Genomic DNA, 25,433 nt, shown 5'->3' with positions numbered 1-25,433 from the left:
TTTTTCTTTTGGTTTCTCATCTCGCTTCATTTCATTCATTTGATCCTCAATCGCTGATACTCTTTCTTCCAGTTGATCGAGTCGGTTACTGAAGCTTGTGCATTTGTCACGTATTTCTCGTGTCATGGTTTTCATCTCTTTCATTTCGTTTAGGACCTTCTCTGCATTAATTACTCTAGCCATCAATTCTTCCACTTTTTTTTCAAGATTTTTAGTTTCTTTGCGCTGGGTACGTAATTCCTCCTTCAGCTCTGAGAAATTTGATGGACTGAAGCCTTCTTCTCTCATCTCGTCAAAGTCATTCTCCGTCCAGCTTTGATCCGTTGCTGGCGATGAGCTGCGCTCCTTTGCCGGGGGAGATGCACTCTTATTTTTGGAATTTCCAGCTTTTCTGCCCTGCTTTTTCCCCATCTTTGTGGTTTTATCTGCCTCTGGTCTTTGATGATGGTGATGTACTGATGGGGTTTTGGTGTAGGTGTCCTTCCTGTTTGATAGTTTTCCTTCTAACAGTCAGGACCCTCAGCTGTAGGTCTGTTGGAGATTGCTTGAGGTCCACTCCAGACCCTGTTTGCCTGGGTATCAGCAGCAGAGGCTGCAGAAGATAGAATATTTCTGAACAGCGAGTGTACCTGTCTGATTCTTGCTTTGGAAGCTTCCTCTCAGGGGTGTACTCCTCCCTGTGAGGTGTGGGGTGTCAGACTGCCCCTAGTGGGGGATGTCTCCCAGTTAGGCTACTCAGGGGTCAGGGACCCACTTGAGCAGGGAGTCTGTCCCTTCTCAGATCTCAGCCTCCGTGTTGGGAGATCCACTGCTCTCTTCAAAGCTGTCAGACAGAGTCGTTTGCGTCTGTGCAGAGGTGTCTGTGTGTCTTAGTTTACTGTGCCCTGTCCCCATAGGTGGAGTCTACAGAGACAGGCAGGTTTCCTTGAGCTGCTGTGAGCTCCACCCAGTTCGAGCTTCCCAGCAGCTTTGTTTACCTACTTAAGCCTCAGCAATGGCGGGCGCCCCTCCCCCAGCCTCGCTGCTGCCTTGCCGGTAGATCACAGACTGCTGTGCTAGCAATGAGGGAGGCTCCCTGGGTGTGGGACCCTCCCGGCCAGGTGTGGGATATGATCTCCTGGTGTGCCTGTTTCCTAAAGCGCAGTATTGGGGTGGGAGTTACCCGATTTTCCAGGTGTTGTGTGTCTCAGTTCCCCTGGCTGGGAAAAGGGACTCCCTTCCCCCTTGCGCTTCCCAGGTGAGGCAATGCCTCGCCCTGCTTCAGCTCTCGCTGGTCGGGCTGCAGCAGCTGACCAGCACCAATCGTCCGGCACTCCCCAGTGAGATGAACCCAGTACCTCAGTTGAAAATGCAGAAATCACCGGTCTTCTGTGTCGCTCGCGCTGGGAGTTGGAGACTGGAGCTGCTCCTATTCGGCCATCTTGCTCCGCCCCAAGCTTTATTTTTCTCATAACTTTTTGTACTACATAGGCCAGCTGCGAACTGTTCACCTGACGGAGCATCTGAACCTTACATTATCATGTATGTATTGGTGTGGTGTCTTCTGCTTTGAAAGGTGCTTTCACATCCATTACCTAGTACAATCCCCACAAGTATAAGAGGCAAGGGAAGGAGTTATTATGATGTCCTCTTCAAACAAATAAATGGAAGCTGAGCTCTGATAAGGCATTTATCATAGTCCTTTTATGGTTGAGGCAAGACTAAAAGTTGAGTTTTATGACTCATGGTGTAATGTAATGGTTTCCAACACATGGAACTGTTTTCTCAAACATAAATGTATATTCTTACTTTCTGTGCTTTCCAAGAGTACAGTTTTCTTTCTCTCCCTGATATGCTGGGGTGGTCATGAGTGCCTTGGAGAGTAAGCTGAAAGTCCTAGACTTTGTCTTCAAAGAAAAAAAATGTACATACACACACACGTAAAAAATTACATTCACCTTCAGGCCATCTCCTAAAATCTGCCTGGGTAATAGAATAGGGTGTCTGGTAAAATGCTAGCCTGGGCTTGACTCCAGCTGGGTGGGGGCACCTGACATTCTCAGGAAAGAAGACAAAAGCAAGAACCAGGGTACCATTAATGTTTACTTAGCCCTTTACTCAACACTAGGTGCTGCACTGCACACGTCATGTTGGTTCAAACCCCACAACAACTCTTGAAGCTGAGTGTTATTACTGGATTCATTTTATAGATGAGGACACTAAGAACATCTCACCCGAATTCGAAACCAGATGTCCACTTTCCCCCACTCTGCTGCACAGCCTCCTGAAGTGACAACTACGTGTCAGTGGTGAGTTGTTTTGCTGGTCGCCGGCCCGTGCCTGTGTGCGGTGGTGTGGCTGGGAAGGTGGAAAGGGGATTTTTTTGAAGCTTTTAGCAGTAAGTGTTCCTTGGGGAAATTGTTTTCTTGGGGGTGCCAGGTTAGAACTGTTAACAACTGTAGAAATGTGAAGTGTGAAAAGTGTTCAGATACAGGGACAGAAAAGAACAGGGCAGCATCCATTGGGTGGTCCATTTCTCTTGGGACATGTGTTGGATGTTCAACTGTCATATTAATGTTTATGTATTCCATGCTCCATGTTCTCGCTGACTTGGCAAATGATTCACAAAGTTACTGAAATGAATGAAGTAAACTTCTTATGGGTAGAGCTGGGGCTGGGGAAAAGGAAAAGGGAAGTCCCTACATTTGGGGTTTCCTGAACCATAAATAATGATCGTGTTGCCATTCCCAGCAATATGCTTCTGTCATTAATTAACTTTTATGGAAAGCTATGGTGTTCATGACTTTGGCCTCTTCCCACTCTTGATCTATGTGGTGTTATGTGGTGTAGACAGCAGTGCTCACAGGTGGGATTTGTCTGACAGGGGGATTTGAATTAGTCTGATGTAAAGTGCCTGCTAATATATGGCATGCCACTGCACTGGGTGAGTAGGAAGGGAGAAAGCAATGATGATGTTCCCCTCTGTTGCCGCTGATTAGTTTTCCAGCACATACACATGGAATCAGAATATCCTGTTCTTCAGAATATCCTGTTCTTTGTTAGGCTTAATTTTAAGGTCAGATTTTTTTTTTCTGGTGTCGTTGAGAGAGCTGGGCTGCCACTCAGATTCAGTGGTGTGGTGCTGTGTACTTCAGAGAAGGGTCCATAAAGTTGGGAGGAGCAGGAGACAAGGGCCCCTCCGCGCTTGTCAGGCTCAAACATGTTCAAGACTCCAGCAAAAGAGATCTGAGCGGTGCTTTTTGAGGTGGCCCATATCAGTGTCAACAATGCTGCCAAAAAATTCTCTCTTACCATTGAACTAAAGCCCTCCTGCTAGGTTTTCAGAGCAGTGGTTTTTAAAATATTAGCGTACATCAGATCACCTGGAAGGCTTGTTATAGCACAAATTGCTGGTCCCCCTGCTCAGAGTTTCTGATTTCATAGGTCCAGGGTGGTACCTGAGAATCTGCATTTGTAACAAGGTCCCAGGTGATGCTGATGGTGTTGTTTCAGGAGCCAAACTTTGAAAACTACTGCCTTAAACTGACTATAAGGATAGTAGTTAATAATATGGGTTTGGGAGTTACACAGCTCTGAATTCAAATCCTGTTCTGCCGCTGTGAAATTCTAGAAAAGCTGCCAAGCCCAGGCTTCCTCACCTGTAGAAAGCGAATTACAAACATTTTGTTTGTTCTGTTTTGTTTTGGTTTGGTTTCATGAGGACCAAATGAGATAATCTATGTGAAGTGCTTAGCACAGTGCCAGGCACATGGAGGTGACATTACAGATGTGAGCTCATGCTATTGATATATTCTACCTCTTAGAGCGAGGCCTCCAGTAATGCTGGGCCACATGTTAGGGCAAAGACACCAAGCTTAAGGAATCTCTTTAAAGTTAAGAAGGTCAGAGAAAATATAGGAGAGAATAATCAGTAAAGCAAAGACCATGTGACTTCTATTCCTTAAGGCTTTCTGATGTCTTGGGAAATAGAAAAGAAAACAAGCAAATATATCTATTTTGTATTAAGCAGTGAGAAAGTCACCCTCCACCAAGAGATACCTTAGGAAGATGGGATTGAAATGGGAATCCTGAACTGACCATTGGGGCTATTAGCATTTCACATGTAAATTCCAGTAAAGTGTCAGATATGCAGAGGTGAGTGGACTTTTTTTCTAAATGGGCTTAAGTAAAAGGATAAAGGTTACACAAACCTGGGAGAGCAGCATACAATGGAAGGATGCAGCATTTTGTACAAGTGTGTTAGTCAGTGTTCTCCAGAGAAACAGAGCCAAAGGAGATAGATACATATTTATCTATGTAAATACATAGACAATATATTTTTGGCCCATGCCTTATTCAATTATGGAGGCTGAGAAGTCCCACGATCTGCAAGCTGGAGACCCAGGAAATCTGATGGTGTCTTTTGAAGTCCTGAGAGCTGGAGAGCTGTATTGCCAATGGTGTAGATTCCAGTGTCCGCCTCAGAGCCTAAGGACCAGGAGCGCTAAAGGCAGAAGAAGATTGATATTCAGCTCAAGCAGTCAGAGAGCAAATTTAACTTTCCTCTGCCTTTTTGTTCTATTCACACACTCAACAGATTGGATGAGTCCTGACTACAATGGGGAGGGCAATTTGCTTTCCTCAGTCTACCAATTCAATCTGATCTCTTCCAGAAACACCCTTCCAGACATAGCCAGAAATAAGTTTAACCAGCTATCTGGGCATCCCTTGGCCCAGTCAAGTTAACACATAAGATTAACCATCACAACATGAGACATCTGTTTACAAAGATACTGTGTGCTGGGGCCAGTTATGAATCAAGTAATGTTTGTCATCCTGGAGCCAACTCACAACTGTCTTCATCTTATTTCTGGATTTTGATGGGCTCTTTGCTCAGTGGAGTGAAGTGTAACTTTCTCTCTTTTCAAGCTCTACCCCACTCCACTGGCAAAATAATTACCAAGAAAATATTTACAAAAATTAATTGCTAGCTAGTGTAAATTATATCTTAAACTATGACTACTCCCTAGGATAGCATTTTCCAAACTGTGTTTCCAGGGACTATGAATAGGTGATGGGTAGAACAGGCATTCTTGAGGAAACACACAAACGTTCTTGTCGAGAACACCCAAGGATCTCAGAAGTCCTGAAGTTTTTTTAAAAAATCTGCTTAATTTTGATTAACTCAGTGGTGGTTCTCCCTTTTTAAAAATTGTATCTGTATTTTAAATTTTTTTTCTACAATGAGTTAGTATTATTTTTAAAAGAAAATATGGATCAAATTTCATTAGACTAAAAAAGAATATAATTTAGGCCACCAAATGTAGCTTCTAGCTTTCTTTAATCTCCACCCTATTCTTCTTTTACTTCTGTGGGAGAACTAAGGACAGCATGATGTCAGATTCGAAAATAACAAATGCTTCATAAAATTTCCTTTTTGAAAAGATAACTCAATTAGGATAGTTTGTATAACCATTGAATGATTCAGATACTTGCCCTTTTGGGAATCCCCTTCATCCCAGTTAAAGGCATGAAGCAACAAGGCATCTGTGCAATTAACTGCTCAACCTAATTACTCTAAAGAAGTGAGTCAGCCAAATCCTGGGACATTAAAAACTTCCAGTGGACAGGAGTGCCACAGAATCTGGGAACCACATTCAACTTTTCCAAGCTTGAGCTTAGACAGCTGGTCAGAGACATTAGGCTACATTTGTAGGCAACAACTCAGGGAACTGGCTTTTCCTGAAAAAGGAGATTTTCTCCCAAGATTGCTTTCAGAACAAACCGTAAAGGGATAACCCCATATCCTTTGAAAATCTTTATTCCTGGGAAGTATTCAAAATTTTTCAAGTGGGACATGGTGTGATGTATAGGCTATTCTTCTCGAGGAGGGAGCATTTGGTGTGTGTGTGATACCTTGAGGATAATCAAGGACCCAACACTCTTAGGTGAAATGCCTTTGGAGAGAAACTGAAGTCTGTTACAATTAGATTAGAAAGAAACACATGTTTGACATTCTAGAAAGCTTTGAAACTTAGACTGTTGAGTCCAACAGTATGGGACAATGTTTCCAATTGGCAATGAAGAGGCTAAATGATTCTTGTTTCTCTTTGGTGGAAGTGAAACAGAATACTAGTTGAGTAAGTATCACTTAGATAAGCAAAGTCAGTTGGACTTCAGTCTCTAGTGGGTTTTGAGGTTATGACCACACTTTGAGCTCCTGGAGGGGTACCACTCCAGGTAACAATAGGCCATTTGGGCTTTCGTGAGTGGGGACCTTCAGGCAGAATAAATTCAAACTTAGAAAAGTCAGGCAGAGGAGATACTGTGCTGACCTGTCCAGAACACTGATGACTTAATGACAAGAACTGGTAAGTGTAATTTTGGTTAAAATGTAATTTCTTAACTGGAAAAAAAATGGCTTTTTTCTTAACCAATTTGGAAATTTAATGAAAAATTCAATATTCTTCATTTTTAAGTAGTCTACCCTTTAGTATAAAACGGCCAAATATCCCCTACCAAAAAGAAGAACAAGGAGATAGAGGAAAAATGAGAGGTGGGCAAGGACCACACTATCACAAATGGTACACTGAGCACCACCGCAGTGCCCACCGCATGCCCTTGGCCAACAGCAATGGTGGAACCTAGTACCCAGCAAAGTGCATGCTGAGCTTTCTTCTGCCTCGTGGTACCTGAAGCAAGTTTCAGTGAGGCACGTTCCCTCTCATTCCTTGGGACAAACTGTCCTGGTGAGGGAAAGCTCTAACACTCATGCACAAGACATTCCATGAGAGTAACGATAGCACTTACTCACATTTACATTTATATGTCTGGTGTTTTCTCAATCTGTTTCTCAGAAAGAAAACTCAAATACCGGACTGTCTGGTTTAAAACCAGACACATGGCAACCCTATTTACTAAAACTTTACTGCTGGGCACTGTGCTATTTGCTTTCACATATATTGTGTCTTAGTCAATCCTTGTAATGGTTCTGTGAGTAAAGTAGGATTCCTATTTTACAGATGAGGAAGCTAAAGCTCAGAGAGGTTAAGTGGTGTGCTTACAGTCACCTAGATCGTTATTGGATAAGGTACTGTGACCCCTAGAATATTTGACCTTACATTTCTTTATTTTTCTTTGATACTTGATGCATTGAAATGATTCAAGATTTCTTAAAATCTGTCATCAAATTTTTCCTTGGTTGAAGTCTGGATATGGAACACTTCAAAACATAATAGCACCCTTGGGATCTCAGAAATTATGCTGTCTATGAAGTATTAGGAAAAGATTTGGAGAGTGGCATCAATAATTAACTGTTAATAAATTTGAAAGAGCCACATTTTGCAAAAAACAAACAAACAAACAAAAAACAAAACAAAACAAAAAAACAAAAAGAAATTCCATCAACAAGACCTTGAAAGACTGAAAGAATTACAAGCTTTGACAATGAATGGTGTCCCTATGGCTTGGTCAGGAGCCATCTCAGAGTCTCATCTTAGTAAGTTGCAAAATCTGCCCAATTGCTGTCACCTATTGGCTATTGGATACCTAGTTTGATCAGATTTTCAGGCTCTTTATTAGTTTCCTTTTAAAACTTTCAAATGATTTTGTGCAATGAATGGAACCAGATGGAAAGACACTGATACCTCTTTTATCTTCCTAAGCAAATGCCCAGGGAAATCACGTGACAGTTTTCCAATTGCAGATTTTTCCAATGGTGTGAATCTTTTAGACAAGGATTCCTGGAGGTGTGAGCCAATTTTCTCCCAAGAGACTTTTCACTGTCCCTTATGCTGACAAATTGGAGCTTCCTGTGAAAGTAGCATTTCATAACAAAACTTCAAGAACTGTAAGCTGTATTACTGATACAAACTTGATGAACACTTCTCTGTTTCAATCTTGGGCAACAAAAAGTACTTCTGAAATAATGTTGTTTTAAAAAGTGTCTTTATTCATTGTAGAGGTGACTTATGGTTGCATATATAGCCATTTCTATTTTCGAGTTAGCCACAAGCATTTTTTTCTTGAACTTCTGAAGATGATACAACTCCTAGATTTTACTATCATAGTGCCAGGTTGTGGGAACTATTCCTTGACTTCACTTTAATAGGTGTGAAGAGTGCATGACTGTTCTGCTTTCGAATTTGCACTCTGAAATGTTGAATTTGTACGCAGAGCACCAATTGAATTCTTGGCAGCATGAGTAGAAGTTGGTTTATCCACGATGATATGCAGGCTTTCTGGGGATGAGTATTTCCTTTTAGTAAGAGCAGACAGCCCATCTATTAGAAGCTGCCCCCTAGTTTCTGAGGCACATGGAGCTAGACTAGGGTATTTTATTGGGTCACTAGAAATGTAACATTTGGATTGGCCAACAGGCTCAGAAATCCCCCAAATTGTAGGGTTGAGAAAAGGGTGCAGTTCTTGGTAGTGTAATACCCTCATCAGTCTGTGAATTCTTTTTATGAAATTTAAGTTCCTTAACAATAATTGATAGAGCAGATAATAACCACTTTTGCAAACATTCTGATGTGTTATCAAATGCCCTTATCTTAAATGAAACAAGAATAGTGAGAGGCTTTAGAAGAACATATGTTGTGCCTCACAGATGTTCAGGGACACAGCTGGAATGTGTTTAACGTAACTTTATCTTATATGCTTCAGAATACTAGAAACCTCTCAGCATGTGTAAATGCTGAAGACTCTTTTATTCACAAGAATAGAAATCCACCTCAAATAAACAAGAGAAACAAAGGAAACTTGCTGGGGTATAGATCTGGGGAAGCCTAGGGCTGGAGCTGTCTTTGTAGACTACAACAATCCAAATGATGTTGTTGGCTTTTTCTCCCTCTTTTGCTTGCTCTTGCTTTTCTCCTTCAGCCCAAGGGCTTCCTTCCTTCATGTAGACAGCTTTAGAATTACATCATCCAGTTTAACAGTCCCATGAAGAACTAAAAATAACTTCATTCTCTCAAAGTCTTACATAAAATCTAAAAGGACTTCAGTTTGTCCAGGAGTGTTATATGCTGAACACAAGCTCACCATTTCAATAAATGTTTAAGACACTGGTTCAGGCAGTATGAAGAAATTGAAAAATATCCTTGATCTCCCACAAGAATGTAGAAGGTGTAGGACATTAACAAATATGTAATTTGAGGCAGCAGGTGATATATAGAGAAGAGACAACTAAAACGATGGAAATCAGACAGATCAGCTGAATGTGACACACGTGCTTTTGTTTGTTTGTTTGTTTTGTTTTGTATTGCTTTTGTTTAGACGGAGTCTTGCTCTGTCACCAGGCTGGAGTGCAGTGGTGCAATGTTGGCTCACTGCAACCTCCGTCTCCCGTGTTCAACAATTCTTCTGCCTCAGCCTCCCGAGTAGCTGGGACCACAGGCACGCACCACCACGCTAATTTTTTGTATTTTAGTAGAGATGGGGTTTCACCATGTTGGTCAGGCTGGTCTCGAGCTTCCAACCTCAGGTGATCCACCCGCCTCAGCCTCCCAAAGTGCTGGGATTACAGGTGTGAGCCACCGTGCCCCACCCTGCAAGTGCTTTCATGAAGAAAAATAGTTAATGTTTTTTGAAGAGTAACTTCTATTTTAGTGATGGAGAATGAGGGGTAGGGGGAGAGTCATTCCAGGAAGAAGCCATGGTATAAAGATTGGCAAAGAAGCAGGAAAAAGGGAAGAGTTAGAAGCTTGTTTTGAATAAAATATAGATTTTGTTTTAAAAAGAATTCTTAGCTAAAGTTAGAAATGTTGATATTAGATCATAGAAGACTTTAAGTTTTGAGCTTTAACCTAAATTATTTCGACTTTTTCCAGAAGGCTTTGTAGCGTCAGTGAAGATTTTAGAGCAAGCAGAGACAGGATCAAGTAATTTATCAGAGAGTTTCGATGGCAGTCATAAGGAGGAAGGACTGGATGGAGAATCTACTTAATGCAATTTCAAGAAATGAAACCTAAGTATAGATAAATGGGAGACAGCAGGGCATCCTGAATCTCTGACTAGAAGGAATGAGATTGCTTTTTTTTTTTTTAAGACAGTCTCACTCTGTCCCCAAGCTGGAGTGCAGTGGCACAATCTCGGCTCACTGCAGCCTCCACCCCCAGGTTCAAGAGATTCTCCTGCATCAGCCTCCCTAGTAGCTGGGACTACATGCATGCACCACAACATCCAGCTAACTTTTTGTATTTTTAATAGAGATGGGGTTTTGCCATCTTGGCTAGGCTGGTTTTGAACTCCTGACCTCAAATGATCCGCCCCTTTCAGCCTCCCAAAGTGCTGGGATTATAGGTGCAAGCCACCGTGCCTGGCCAAGATAGCTCTTTTTAAAGTAAAGCTCTAAGTCTCTTACACAGGGTTTTGGGTGATGGCTACAAATTGGAAGCCAATATCAAACTTTATGTGTATTACATGGCTGTGTCTTATTTTCTATGCTCAGATCTATGTATTTTAACCAATGGCTGGACATTTCCTTGTATGTCCCACCACCGCCTCACACTCAATACCTCCTTTCCCCTCCTCTTTTTGTGAAGGCATCATTAGCAATTCAGGCGTGGTCATTCCTAGGAATAGATACCAACTTGGGTGAATCGTGATGACTTCCTCTAACTCCAGCATTTTTATGTGGGTAGAAATCAAGTTAAAATGAGCATGGAGGACAAACCGGGAGGGGAGACGAGGCACACAAAAGTCATCTGTAGCCTTAGGGCCTGGGTTCAGAGGCACAGGGCAGCCTGCCCTCTGTGCAGGCCACGTGAGCCGGGTGGAATGAGCTAAAAGTCCCAATGCGGACAATCAGCAGACAGGAGACCCAAATCTTTCGAGCAGTGGCTGGGTGGAGACTCTTCTTTCACCTCTAGTAGCTGAGACATGTCCAAACACAAGCCCTCATTTTGTAACTTAGAAGCCTCCACTAGGCTTCATCTGCATCCATGTGTATTAATTTAAATACAGGTCCGCTGCTATAACCAAGACCCCAAAATAATAGTGACTCAAATCAGATAGATTTTATTTTTCTCAGATAGTAATAGGAACATAAGCAGCCCAGAGCTGATGTGATCCCTCACAATATCAGCAATTTTAGCTCCTTACACTATATCACATGGTCTCAGTGCGTCCATGGTCCCACTAGCAGGAAGAAGAGGGGCCCTCTAAGGGTGCAATCTGAAAGTTGTACACACTGCTTCCTCTCACATCCTGTTGGTTAATACTTGGACAAATGCTACACAAAGCTAGAAACGCTACAGCTGTGTGTTCAGCTCGTAACATAGCTGACATGTACATAGCGCTCCCTGGGAACCAAGCACTGTTCTAACAGCTTTATACAAACTGACTTACAACAACTCTATGAGGTAAGCACTATTGTTATTCCCACTTTTCAGGTAGGGTAACAGAGGCACAGAGAGGTAGAATACCTCAGCAAGGTCATCATATAGTAATTGATGGTGGTGAAGTTCAGACCCTCACAGGTTGAATCCAAAATTTGTGATCTTGACCATTCTGCAATGCTGCCTCTAAAATCCAGGGTTTGGTTACTAAAGGAAGAGGGAGAGAATGAAAACTGGAGGACGACAGCTAGCACTACTATTGCACTCCAGCATCCACATTTGTCACCCACAGCAATGGCTCCAAGCTTTGGGATTCTCTCCCTTGTCCCTCCATTCCTTCTAGTTTTCCAGCACACTCCTATTCACAACAGCCTACAGCCCCTGCCTCGCATCCCTGTAGAAATGGCTATCAAGGTAACTTCTGGTCTAACCTCCTGGCTGTCAGCTTTTCCATACTCCAGCCTCCCAGATACCTCTTGGCCAAAAGAATCTGCCCCAAATACCACTTTTGTCATGCCATGCCCCTCTTTAGAAATCCCCAGAGGAGAAGCACCACTTAATTGGATCAATTTCCTTCGAAGCCTGGCCTTCAGGGCCCTTCATCATCTGGTTCCAAACATATATTTCAAACTTACAGATTTCTCCTCAGGACCCACACGAAACTCTCTACACCTTTCAGATTGATCTAATTATGCCACGTGTACTCGTGAAACTCAGCTGTCTGGATAGAAAAGGAAGAGTTGGATGGGCGCGGTGGCTCAAGCCTGTAATCCCAGCACTTTGGAAAGCCAAGACGGGTGGATCACAAGGTCAGGAGATCGAGACCATCCTGGCTAACGTGGTGAAACCCCGTCTCTACTAAAAAATGCAAAAAAAACTAGCCAGGCAAGGTGGCAGGCACCTGTAGTCCCAGTTACTCGGGAGGCTGAGGCAGGAGAATGGCATAAATCCGGGAGGCGGCGCTTGCAGTGAGCAGAGATCCGGCCACTGCATTCCAGCCTGGGCGACAGAGCAAGACTCCATCTCAAAAAAAAAAAAAAAAAAGAAAAGAAAAGGAAGAGTCACTTATACATTGACACAGGCATTTTGCTTAAGTCATTACCACTGAGAATGGCCATGCCTTGCCCCTGTTTGCTTGCCTGAACTCTACCCACTCCAGCTTGGTCCTATCTGCCTAGGGGGTAACTCAGAGTTCTGCACCACTTGCACTGAATGAATGTGTACTCAGTGGTTCGCCTTCCAACACAGTGGTGCTCACTCCTCCCCGTGTCCTCACTGCTATTCCCCTTGTCTGGCCAATGGTGTTGGCCCTCTTTCTGTGTATGTCACCTTGCAGCTTGTGGAGACAGAGGCAAAGTTTTATCCTATTGTGATGCCCCCACTGCACTGAGACACTTAATATACCTTGTTGATTGGCTGATAATTTGTGCTAAGCGGCTTCTTTAGTCACCCTTGAGAATCCCTATAAGTAACATAACTTGAAAAACAATTGTCCAGCTAGTGGACAATTATGCTACATTAGCAGGCAGGCAGGATTGCCTAATGTTAAAAGTAAGAAACTAAGAATCTTTCCCCTGTTTCTCTGCTGTGGATGTGCATTGTCCATCTTATATCAGTCAGAGAAGGTAGTTATGGTTTTAGAAGAATATTTGATTCTCAGAAGAACACCTTCCTGTATTTTGTATAAACAAAAGTATTCAGTATCTCCCCAATTACTTGCAGCTATCTTTGAGCTCAAATTGAGCACTAGCTATCTCTTCTCAAGCACCCACTTTAACATAGGGGGAAGGAAGCCAATGGGCATGAATGGAAGAGCTTGATTTCAGAAAGGATGGGATTATGTGCTTCTGGAACGAAGGAGGAGGAATGTGCTTTTTAAAGGGACAGCTTTCACAACCCTTGTTTGTGCGCTTGGCTCCAGAGTAAGAGGGAAGAGATGGTGACAAGAATATATTTTAAAGCCAGGGCGTTGTTAGATTGTCTTAGACTTCTGAGCTTTCAGAGTGTTTGTTCAGGAGGTGGTTTCCAAGGTTTTACAACTTTGCTAAAAACATTTGGTCTCCTCTTTAGATCTATTCGGCTGATATCATTTTTAGTGACTTCCGAGGCAGCATTGTTGCTAAGAATTGATACAGCAATGAATCTTTACTAGTGCCCATCAAAACTGGACTTTTGTATCTCACATTTTACTTTGGCTATTTTTTTGTCTTTTCTAGAAATTCCCCAGAAACCGGTTTTGTCTTGTCAATTGAATAACAAGCATGGAATTTATATAATCACTACCTTGTCACAGTACAACTGATTTGCATCTTCTGGTTAAATGCAAATTGTCCATCCTTCAGTTCAACGACATTTGCCTCTCTTTAAAGAAACAGCACTAAAGTGACTTGTAGACATGACTGTTTGTTTAGCTTGGTTTCTCTCTTTGATCTCATGTTAACATACCTTAATGGCAGGTAATGATTGATAATAGAGTATTGTAAAGTTCAGGTAATAAATACTGCTTAACTCATAATAATGCTGAATAATGTACTTTTTATGACTTGGTTTGATGGAAAATTTCCTTGTCAGCTTGGTCTAATTGTCCAAACAAAACCACCCATTACTTGAAGAAATACATGTCCACCCTAGACACATTAATTAGGGTCATGGCTGGGCTGCACGAAGGAATATAGTAACACTTTAGTTATCTTTAAATGTAATCTTTGGACAATCTTACTAATGCCAAACTCAGGTTTAATGAGGAACTCTTGTTTACACTTGCCCTTTGAGGCTCACGGGCCTAGGTTGAAATCTCTGGTGATGGCTGTAGCCACATGTACACACACCAGGGTCTTTTCTTTGAGGTTACCAGAAGTCATCAATTCTAGTGGTTTGAACATTGAAAATCACAATAGGAAGTTATCTTTATCTTGGCACAGGGGATGAGGAGGTTTCTATGAAGAGAAAAAGGAATATCTTTTTAATTGTTTATGACTGGATATCTGAAGACAGTAAACATCAGCTAGTATTGAGTTTAGAGTAAAATGGGGATTTGGTGTCTTGGCAGTGACAAGCTCAGGTGCTGTATATTAAAGTGTTTAGCCAAGTCCTACTTGCCCAAGTGTGGAATTTCCACAATGTTTAATTATCTTGGAAGTCCCAGGAATATTCCAGAGGAAGTCCCAGGAATATTCCAGAGAACATTAGAAACCCAGGAATCCCATTTACAATAGCAAAAAAATAAAATAAAGTAAAATAAAATAAAATAAAATAAATTAAAATACTTAAGAACAATTTTAACCAAGAAGGTGAAAGATCTATACACTGAAAACTGTGATATACTGATGAAAGAAACTGAAGAAGACACAAATAAAAGGAAATATTTTCCATGTTTATTGATTGGAAGAAATCATATTGTTAAAATGTCCATACTATCCAAAGAAATCCATAAAGTCAGTGCAATCCCTATTAAAATTCAAATGACCATTTTTTTGTAGAAAAAGAGAAAATGATACTAAAAGTCATATAGAACCACAAAAGATCTCAAACAGCCAAAGGAATCTTTTGGCAAAAAGAACAAAGCTGGAGACATCTCAAAATTTGCTACAAAACTATAATAATCAAAACAAGATGATACTGGCAAAAACAGACATAGAGACCAATGGAACAGAATAGAGAGCCTAGAAATAAATCTACACATCAACAGTCAACTACAAGCAACTTTGACAAAGTTGACAGGAACAAATTATCTTCAATAAATGATATTGGGAAAATGGGATACCACCTGCAAAAGAATCAAATAGGACCCTTACCCCATAAGAAACATAAACTTAAAAATGGATTAAAGACTTAAAATTAAGAACTGAAACTATAAAACTACTAGAAGAAAACATAGGGAAAATCTCCATGACATTGGTCTGGGCAATAATTTTTTGGTTATGACCACAAAACATAGGCACCAAAAACAAAAATAGACAAATAGGATTGCATTAAACTAAAAAGCTTCTGCACTGCCAAAGAAACAATCAACAGAGTGAAGAGACATCCTATGGAATGGGAGAAAATATATGCAAACCATACATCTGATAAGGGACTAATATCAAAAATATATAAGGAACTTAAACAACTCAATAACAAGAAAACAAATAGCCCAATTTTAAAAATGGGCAAAGGATCTGAATAGACATTTCTCAAAAGAACACATAAAAATGAATAGGTAAATGAAAAAATGTTCAACATTACTAATCATCAGGGAAATGCAAATTACAGCAAAGAGCTATCACCTCACACCTGTTAGAATGGCTTCTATCAAAAAGATGAAATATAAGTGCTGACAAGGATGCGGAGAAGAGGGAACCCTTATATATTGTTTCTGGAAACGTACATTAGTACAGTCATTATGGAAAACAGTATGGAGTGATATGGTTTTGCTGTGTCCCCATCCAAATCTCATCTTGAATAATAGCTCCCATAATCCCCGCATGTCATGGAAGGGACCTGGTGGGAGGTAATTTAATCATGGGGGTGGGTCTTTCCCATGCTGTTCTCATGATAGTGAATAAATCTGACGAGATCTTTTGGTTTTATAAAGTGCAGTTCTCCTGCACACACTCTCTTGCCAGCCACCAAGTAAGATGTGCCTTTGCTCCTCCTTTGCCTTCCGCCATGATTGTGAGGCCTCACTAGCCATGTGAAACTGTGAGTCCATTAAACTTCTTTTTCTTTGTAAATTACCCAGTCTTGGGTATTTCTTCACAGCACTATGAAAATGGACTAATACAGGAGGTTCCCCCCCAAATTAAAAATAACTACCATATGATCCAGAATTTTCGTTTCTGAATATATATCCGAAGGAAATGAAATCAGTATGTTGAGGATACATCTGCATTCATTTCATTTGAAATGTTCATTTCAGCATTGTTTATAATAGTCCAGATATGGAAGCAACCTAACTGTTCGACAATGAATGACTGGATAAGGAAACTGTGGTATATACGCATGATGGAATACTATTCAGCCTTTATAAAGTAGGAAATCTTGCCAGGTGAGGTGCTCCTACCTGTAATCTCAGCTATTTGGGAGGCTAAGGTGGAAGGATTGCTTGAGACCAGGCATTGGAGGCTGCAGTGAGCTATGATGGCACCACTGCACACCGGCCTGGATGACAGATCAAGATTCTGCCTCTAAAAATAATTTTGTAGAGAATAAAGTATCCCTTTTATTTGCAAGAACATGGATGAACCTAGAAGGCATTATGCTAAGTGAAATCAGCCAGGCACAGAAAGAAAAATACTGCATGATCACATTTATATGTGGAATCCAAATATGTCAACCACTTAGAAGTAGAGAGTAGAATGGTGTTTACCAGGGTCTGGAGTGAGTATGGTTGGACAGATGCTGGTCAAAGGGTACAAAGTTTCAGTTGGAAAAAAGAAATAAGTTTTTTTGTTGTTGTTGTTTTTTTACAATAGATTCTTTACAATAGATCTATTGTAAAGTATGGTGAATATTGTTAATAATAGTGTCTTGTATACTTAAACATTACTAAGAGTAGATTTTAAATGTCCTCACCACAAAAAAATGGTAAGTAGGTGAGGTGATGAGTATGTTAATTAGCTTGATTTAATCATTCTACAATGTCTACACATATCAAAAATCACATTGTACCCCATAAATATATAAAATTTAAAAAGTATTTTAAAAATATAAAATACATAAAATTTAAAAATATATAAAATTTAAAAAGAAAAAATAAAATTAAATTAAAGAGATATTTGCTGGCCAATTTTGGGAAAAAAAGACAAAGAACTTCAGGAGATGGCCATGTGTAGACTTTTAACAAAATGACCAATGTAAAATCCAAGGTTTAATCAGGTATTTGAGAAAAGGTGTTTGACTTTAAAGTTTGGAAATGTTTCCATTCATGATTCCAAAGAATAATAATTACCAGACTCGATTCAGGAGCTAGTTTCCTACATATGATTAAAAAAGAGGATGTGTTTAATTTTTCAGATTTGAGCCAAATTGTCATCTTGTTGAAGATAGGTTTGTATCTCATTTAACACCCACATTTTTAAGGAAACTCACAAGAACCCCACAATGGTAAAAATTCATTTCCATATTGTTGTAATCACGTTATTTTCTTTCCTGACAAATAAAGGACTTGTTCTTTAGCTGTTATACACTCATGGTTCTGACTGTCATTAGGTACCCAGAATGGCTCAATTTGATGAGTAATGTTGTCCACTTCACACATATTACTTGCTGCCTACCATGAGTCTTAATTTTTTTAAGAGTAGGCTATTTCTTACTGGCTTTAAGACGAAATCTGTTTCTCCTTAACAATTTTGCCCTTTTATCCTGATGATTCACTTCGTGTTTTACTTTAGTCGGTTTGGACTGAAATTTTTGGAAGACTACAAAATAAAAAATGCCATTTTTAGAACTTTGGTCTACAGATTTATGCAAAGATTGGAGTCTTGATGGGTGTATCAGTCTGTTCTGACATTGCTATAAAGAAATACCTGAGACTGAGTAATTTATAAAGAAAAGAGGTTCAATTGACTCATGATTCTGCAGGGTTTATGGGAAGCATGATGCTGGCATCTGCTCAGCTCCTGGGGAGACCTCAGGAAATTTACAATTATGGCAGAAGGCAAAGGGGGTGCCAGAGGTGAACGGGTAGCAGGCCCCTCACATGACCAGAGTAAGAGCAAGAGAGAGCTCGAGGGAGGAGATGCCACATACTTTTAAACAACCAGATCTCACAAGAATTCACTCACTATCGCAAGAACAGCACCAAGAGGATGGTGGTTGAGAAAGCCACCCCCATGATGAAATCACCTCCCATCAGACCCCACCTCCAACATTGGGGATTACAATTCTGTATGAGATTTGGGTGGGGACACAAATCCAAACTATATCAATGGGATTAATTTACTTGCTTCTTTTCATTAAAAACATAAGTACTTTTTTTCACTGTTAAACATGTAAATGCATGCCTAAAAAGTTCACAGCAGTTAACATGCCTTGGACTTCAGAAAACAATCCAAGAACTGCATGCACCAAACAATAGGCACATTGCAAATGTCACTGCCAATCAACTGCTTTCTCTTTCCTGATGGAAGCATGCTGATATTTGGTGAGGCCCCCCAACTGACATTTGTCTCATAAGTGTTTAAGTCAAACTAATGCGAGAAGAATGGCCACTTGACCACTATATACTTGGATTATATGTATCTGTTGTAATTTTTTATTTGTTTAAATAAAAATTAAGTCTTTGAAATCTTTATTTATATAATCTATTTCAAAAGGCATTCATTTCAGCTGTATATTAATATCCTTAACTAGACATATTTAAACAACATAGACAGTTAGTGCAGGTGTTCTCAACCTCAACCCTGTCTGTATGGTAGAATCACCAGCGATGACATTTTTAAAATACTGAGAGCCCAGGACCACCTGAAAAAAGTAAATTAGAATCTCAGATTTGGGGCTCTGATTTTTACAGGTATGTTTTCAAACCTCCCCAGGTGGTTCTAACATGTAGATCAAGGGTTTAAAACCCTGGACTGGGTGCAGTGTTTTTAAAATCACCATCCAAGAGAACTCCCATGCAGAGTGACCTTGAGTACTTGTTAAATTACTATTGAATGCCTAGACTGGAGATAGTGAGATCTGTAAGTTACAACACTTGCCCTTAGAGATCTCACAGAATAATAAGGTAAACTACCAAAAAGTCATTACTACGATGCACTACGGGAAATGCTGTAATAGTAATAAAAGCAAGGATTTACGAGGATGAGTGGACGCTAAAGCCCAAGCTCTACCTAGTTTCCACAGCCTCTGGGCAGAGAGAGATGCAAGGCTAAAAGTCTTAAGTTAATGTCATCTTAAGGTGAATTGTGTCCTTCCCAACTTATCCTGGTTTTTGTTTTTTTCGTACTTTGGTCTAAATCACTCCTCCTTGTCATGGTCTCGTCCATATCTAGATTTTATTCCCTTATTATCAATCACTCATCATGATAATTCTCTATATCACTTTATTTAGCTTACTTCTAAAGTAAATACTCTTGCAGTACTGTTCTGGGATTCTGGCAGCTGGCGCAAATAAAAATTGCGAGTTTTGTGCCACTGGCATGTCTAAACAATATTATAATTTTTATGTGGTCCCACTGAAATGTCAGTAGGTTATGAATATTCACAAAATTTTGGTTTGCAGTAACTTCTCTTACAAAAAATAATGTGGTAATGCTAAGTCAAATAAGCCAATGCAGAAAGACAGATACTGGATGATCTTACATGTGGAATCTAGAAAGGCCAAAATCGTAGAAACAGAGAGTAAAATGGTGGCTGCCAGGGGCTGCAGCGTGGGGGAAATGGGGAGACATTGATCAAAGAGTGCAAACTTTCAGTTATAACATGACCAAGTTCTCGGGAGTTAATGGACAGCATGAGTAGTGATGGAGGTGTTAACTAATTTGATTGTGACAATTATTACACATATATCAAATCATCACATTGTACACTTTGAACATATGTGATTTTTACTTGTCAATTAAATATTTAAAATTTAAAAATAGTTAATAATAATAATGTGGCATGTAGTATATAATAGTTTTTATTCTTTTAAGACTGTTTCCCAAGCTGTATTCCAAGGACAAGTTCCAGAAGATGTTAGTAGATATTGTACTAAAAAATAATTCTATGGTTCAGTAATTTTGTATATAAAGGAATAAATAGACTTCTTTACTCAAAAAATTCTCAGAGCCTTTAGTATGCCAACATACATTGTGAATTTTCCGGAGCACATTGGATGCAGTGGCTCTCAAACTAATTTGACTATGAAAATGAGTTTTGTTGTTGTTATTGTTGTTTTATATATATGTATATATATACTTTAAGTTCTGGGATACTGTTAATTTGTTTTTTAAGAAATACAGCCATTGTCATCCAGGGACAGTCTGTTTTGTTAGATGACTGATGACGTCTAGTACAATAGATTATGAATATGAAAGTTCCCCCAACAAATGGCTCTCCATCAGAAAAGAAACACTCGTGAAAGTAAACATAGATATTTGTAGTTTACAAATCGCATTTGTGTAGCAAGCGATAGCTTATTCCAGTGCATTGATGGGACACAGTGAATTACCCTGTTAAGCTGTGTATTGTGACCTAGAGAGGCCTTGAACATGCATGGCCCTGATCTACCTAAGAAGAGCCTGCAGCCCAGGGGCTGGTCTTCTCCCACTTGAGTCCACTCTCCCTTTTCAGCCTTTTGAGTTTTGTTAACACTCTTCCCTTTCCTCTTCAGCTGCTCCCTCTATCTGTGGAGAGTTGTAGACATACAGACATTTAACTATGAAAAAGGTAAAAGCAAGCACAGTGGGAAAAGACTGGCAAAGAGAAACACGGATGGAGGTGAGGAGTTAATAGTAAAGACAGAGGAGAGAGACACGCTGACCACAGGCCTCTAACAGCCATCTTTCAACATGCATGCCGTGATTGTTTATTCTGTGGTCAGATGACATATCATGTGGCATGCAAGTCACTTTAAGCCCTGACATCAGAAAGATTCCTACATTGCAAGGGAGGGTTGGCAATAAAGAATAGCATTGTCTGCTTTCTTGCGATGAGATGAAGACAATTTTGGAAGCTCCTTAGGAAAGTTCTAAACAGACAAGTTTTTCCTTTTCTTTGTCATATTTCCCACTGTCAGACTCTATGCATCTACAGTCTTAGTTTATATTCCTAGCAAGAACAAAACTGTATTTGACTTCCTTCTGTGGACATTCTCACTGCATTGTTAATAAAGAAAAAGGGGTATGAAGAGAAGAAATGAGCTCAGAAAACACTCGATGGATGAGTGGAACACAAGACACTGCAGACAGAAGTGAGCAAATTTCAAAAGAAAGCCTTCTGTGGGTGCATTACTTAGGATTACCTTCAGATGTGAGTGACGAAGAACCCATGATAACAGTGGTTTAGATGAGATTGAATTTTATTTCTCTCTCATGTACAAGTGCAGGTAGGCGGTCTGGGGCTGATATGGTGATATGGTGTTCCACACACCTTGTTTCTTTTCTATGAGGCTGAGACGTGTAGCTTTGACCACCTCATGCTTCAAAATGCTAGCATCTGCATGCTAAGGAATAGGATGAAAAAAGCAATTAAAGAAAGGAAGAGAGAGAAAGGGCACATGTGTGCTGTCCTCTCAGGAAGGTTTCTGGAACAACTATACAACCTTCTATTTACAACCCATTGGCCAGAACTCACATAGCCATACCTAGCTGCAGGAGAGTCTGAAAAAGTCAATCTTTGTTCTGGGAAGCTGTTTGTTCAGTCAAAACCTCAGCTCATTTACTGTGGTAGAATGAGACAACTGATATGAGGGAGGATGCCGTAGACTGTGCAATTCTCACAAAAATGTTTGACCCCTCATTTGCCACTATCATCATATTCGGCCCTGTGATTTGCTTTAGACAATGAGATATAAGGCAAAGCTTTAAGAGCTGAGTGATAGTGTACCATGTCCTCTTTCCCCCATGCCCTGAGATTGGTGACACGTCAGAGGCTGTTTGCTCACTCAGGTCCTGGATACGATGACGTGGAGCACAGCTGCCGCTGGCGTATCACAGACATGAGACACCAGTGGAAAATAGAGCTTTGTGATTGGAAGCCACTGAGATTTGGGGTCATTTGTTACTGCAGCACAACCGAACTCTCTGATTCTCAAAGTGCAATTCCTAAACCATTAGCATCAGCATCACCAGGGAATTGGTTCGAAATGCAAATTCTCAGCCTCATCCTGGACTTACTGAATTAGAAACATGAGCAGCACCCAGCAATCAGTGGTTTAACAAGTCCTTCCTTTTTAAACTAAGGGAGATTCTAAATTGCGCTAAAGTGTGACAGTCAGTGCTCTGGCCTATGTTGACAGATACAGGGAGGACTGACTATCTCTGTCACATGTGAAGGCAAAAACAGGGAGAAGGGGTTCCCATCTATTCCTCCAGAGAGGAGAGAGAGAAGCAGCAGATTCAGTGACTACAACAGGGGAAGTGGCATCTTCCTGTCATTTGGTATGAACTTAGCCCTAAAGGAAGAGACCACAGCTATAGAAGTTGTGAATCACAATTCTTCATTCCAGTGAGAAAATCAGTTATTGCAAGAAGAGAAACAGTTGCTCCCATAGTCTTGAAGCTGCAGGAGTGGAGCCATACCTTAGAAATCTATGTCTTTCTTCTTTGAACTTATGGCACCCTATTGTTATAGCTGGAGTGCACACAAAGCACTAAAACAACATATCTTGAACATGAAAGTAACTTGCCCTATTAAATGGCCTATATCTAACTTTTTCCAGATACTACCGCCTCAAGACAGTTGAGACACCCTAGGTTTTCCAAAACATGGCTGACACGTGGCTCAGTGTACGATGTCTGCATCCTGCTGAGAGCAGGATCTGAGGCTGGCCCCAGAAATTTCCAGGGTGTGGCTCTGCAGGGCTGCAAATGAGCAGTGGATGCATCCTCACAGAAAGCCTTCAGTGCCCATTTTCCACTCCCTGTCAGAACGTCCACATTGTCTGGATTACTCTGATCTATCAAGCAGAACTCCATGCTCTAGATGTTTTCTAACTATCCACCTTCCTCCCACTTCTCACTCTCTCAAGACTCCAGGTGGGGAGTCATGAGGGAAATAGGCTGAAACCAAGATGTATGCTGCGTGTGGCTCTTCTAGATGTAGGGTTTTCTCAACCCAGCCAACCTATAAGTGTGAGTGCCCTCTGCACAGGTGTCAACAGATGTTCATAGGAATAAGCCTTCCATAGGCCATGACAGGAAATCCAGTCAAAGCAGGGTGTGGTGCTTGAGCCCAGAAACCTTGGCATGTGGAGGAGAGGTGGCACTGATATTCCTCCTCACTCCAGGCAAGTGACTGTATTTCCTCCTCTGAGTTTGTGAGAAATTCAGGTTTGAAAAAAAATACCAAATAACCCTAATGAGGCAGCAATTTACCTTGAATCGGCAATAGTCTACATGCATTTGCCTCACAGTGTGAACCAAGCAAACCTCTCCATGGAGTGAAGGAGCAAGCACCTCATTTGCTGCCTTGGGCTGAATAGTTGCCATATTTAAAAGAACAAACACAATTTCCCCAGGATACAACTTTTCATGTGCTACGGTCAGCTTTCAGGCTAAGCTTTTCTATTAGTTATCTGGTACTTTCCTTAGAGCCCACATGGAGCCTGCACTGTCTCCATCCTACTGAATGCTCCTTGCAAAGAAGCCAAATGTCCTGAATGCCATGGGGGAAAAACACAGAAGAAACAGCTCCGGGCCTGACCCCTGAGCCTCTGTCCAGAGACATCTCCAGGGCAGTTGCAGGGCCCAGAAAAAATCATCCCCACCATTCCCTGATATTTTTCTATAAAGGAAAATCAGATTTGAGGGAATGTCAAGGGCAGTAATGAAGGGGGCAGAAAACCAGAAGACGTCACACAAGCACATCATGAGGTTGACAGTGGGAACAAAGGAAGCTGGGCCAAAGGCAGGGAAGGAACCCAAAGCAGCGTCTCTTCTGCTTGTGGGTCCGAGAACTCCCGGGGTCTTCTGTTTAACACTGGTTATGCGGCCTTGACAGTGACTTTCAAACCTTTACTTTAGGTTCTTTCTTTCCTTGGGAACAAACAGTATTGCTCTAAACTATTTAGCAGCTGTGGGAAGACTAAGACAAATAAGATAAAGGCAAGCAGCGTTTTGAAACTTCTGTCTGCCTGAATGTATTGTATGTTGAGACCGAGGTGGGGGTCGGGGGGACGTGCTGGCTTACTTGGCTTTATTGGGATCAATTCATAGAAATTTCTGGGCTCTGGGGCTGATGAGCCAACAGAGGAGGGGTTCCTCCCAGAATTCTGAGGTGAAAGAGATCCCTCAAGCTGCTCTGTTTTGGGGTGGCTTGCTGCAGTGACCTACCCAATTAAGCATGGCCATGCTATGGAAAGGGGTGCCCACAGCTGGCTGATGGCCTCCACATATCTGACCTCTTGCCCATCTGTCCCTGCCCTTTTCTTCCCCCAGGTTTCTATATCCCTATCTCTTCTTGGACTGATGTCTACTCACTCTTACAGACAATTTTTGGGGGGCATTTCTCAATTGATAACCTAGGCTGAACAACTGCAGTGACCTCTGTCACCGCCATGATTTTCTGCAGCTCACATGGATGATTTAAAAACTACATACCTGGGCCGGGCACAGTGGCTCAAGCCTGTAATCCCAGCACTTTGGGAGGCTGAGACGGGCAGATCACAAGGTCAGGAGATTGAGACCATCCTGGCTAACACGGTGAAACCCTGTCTCTACTAAAAATACAAAAAAATTAGCCGGGCGTGGTGGCGGGCGCCTGTAGTCCCAGCTACTCAGGAGGTTGAGGCAGGAGAATGATGTGAACCCGAGGGGCAGAGCTTGCAGTGAGCTGAGATCACGCCACTGCATTCCCGACTGGGTGACAGAGGGAGACTCCGTCTCAAACAAACAAACAAACAAACAAAAAACAACAAAAGAAACTACATACCTGACCAGGTCCAGAGGCTCACACCTGTAATCTCAGCACTTTGGGAGCCTGAGACAGGAAAATCACTTGAGACCAGGAGTATGAGACCTCGTCTCTCCAAAATAAACTTTAAAAAATTTTAAACTATACACATATTCTAATAAAGGAAAATTATTTTCTGTTTCTTAATGTTTATACTTACAGTCAAAACTTTTATAACACCACAAAGGTAGAATTCAGCTAAAGATATTCACCTCCCATCTCCATCTCCACTAACCTCCCCCAGGCCAACTCTTCTTATCCTAATAGAGTCTGATCAGTTCCCATGCCTGGGAGGGGTTTGGATGGCTTCCCTCCACAGCATTGTGCTCAGTCCTATGGTGAAACCCTCAGTCTAGCCTCCACCTTGCCTTTTGGCTGAATTATATTTTCTGCTAGAAGAAAGTGCGTGCTACCACTAGAAGCTGGGCTGCCCGGGCCACTTCTGCTTGCAGAAAGAGTGAACATTTTTGTATTGTCCCTACCATGTGGGTAAGACCTCTGTCCCGTTTTCTTCTCAGCCTTGGGAATTAGCCCTGGTTG

Source organism: Macaca fascicularis, chromosome 12 (assembly GCF_037993035.2).
Source record: "Macaca fascicularis isolate 582-1 chromosome 12, T2T-MFA8v1.1".
In the NCBI taxonomy this organism is placed as follows: Eukaryota; Metazoa; Chordata; class Mammalia; order Primates; family Cercopithecidae; genus Macaca; species Macaca fascicularis.
The sequence above is the reverse complement of the archived record's forward strand: the minus strand, read 5'-3'. Positions refer to the sequence as shown.